Source organism: Dermochelys coriacea, chromosome 1 (assembly GCF_009764565.3).
Source record: "Dermochelys coriacea isolate rDerCor1 chromosome 1, rDerCor1.pri.v4, whole genome shotgun sequence".
Lineage (NCBI taxonomy): Eukaryota > Metazoa > Chordata > Testudines > Dermochelyidae > Dermochelys > Dermochelys coriacea.
In genome coordinates, this window is record NC_050068.2 from 134,865,665 (window position 1) to 134,867,068 (window position 1,404).

A 1,404-nucleotide genomic window follows, 5' to 3' on the forward strand; every position below is an offset into this window, starting at 1 on the left:
ACTCAGGCTTTGAGGATCCCATTGTTGTTTGTATGATTTCCTAGATGAGTAAAAGTTAGGCATTACGACGTTCAGCATCACAACAGTTAAGTCCCTATGTGGATCTAGCCCTCAATTCCTGTTGATTCATATTTCCTGATCCTTGTGGAATAAGCTGCATGCTGCCAGTGAGGCTCATTAGCATATCTACAAGGATCACCCACTAACCCATCCATTCATGTTAAAGTGTTGGGGCGGCTCATTTTGGGGAGAGTGGTTTTACCCTCCTCTTCACAAGACCCTATGGGCAGTTCCTTCCCTGCATCATACCGTTACACTAACTTGGTAGCTGAGCTAATGAGTCCTGCAGAGCAACGCTAAAACTAGCTGCTCAGCATTCTTGCAGAGAAAAAGGAAACTAGTCTGTCTATATAAGAGGGAAAACAAATTGAGCAGCATCAGCCATTTACAAAAAACTTAGCATGTTGCCTGCTGACCCAGTCAGGCTTCAGGCTTTATCAATAAATTGACTTATTTGTGTCTGAATTATTTCCAGTACACAGGGTATCTCCCAGGGTTATCATCGGGATCTGTTGGTCTGAATATGTAGCCGGGGAGACGCGCTGGATAATTGTTGTTTGACATTTTTAGGCCCCAAACTGGGTCATCTCTTAAATATTAGGGTATTGTAAACATTATTTTATTGTGTATAGAAGTCAGTAATGCAAGCCTAAAGAGAAACACATGTTGTGCCTTTGCACACGTGGATTCTGGGTAGGGTGGGGGAGGGGAGGAAGGAGGGAAGAGAAATGGCTCTGATTTGAAACAGGGAAGCCCCTTTTCATCTCTTAGATAGAGGGATTCTTACTGCTTTGTTGAATTTAATGATAAATGCATAGCTTTCAGTGAAGCTCCAGGAGGAACTTCATGTGGGAAGATTTCACTCTACAGATTGCCCTCTAGAAAAAAGTAATCCAATTTAGGAACCTAAACAAAACATTTGCTGTGCTTTGTGGGTGGATTGGCTCTGGCAGCACTGCAGCAGCTGCAAGCTCAAACGTCTACGTGGCTGGGGTAATCTGAAACATGTTACATGGACGCAGCAAGCTTAAAGAGCTTAACAGCCCAGATAGGGGGCCTGTCATTTCCTTCAGGAGGCTGCAGCAGGGTAAAAAGACAGTATATGCAGGAAATACCAAAGCTAATGGTCTTCTTCCTACCTCACACAGCTAAGAAGAGATATGAGCAAGAGGATATCACTAAAAAAACTAAAATAAAACCACAATAAAATAATTTGAAGGGATAAATAATCTACCATCACCTGTTGTCATGTAGGATAGTTTTTCAGTATTTCCTTATATCCAATGTGTAGGTCCTTTGAATTTGAAAACCAAACCCCTTCATTAAAAATAACAGGCTTGCTAA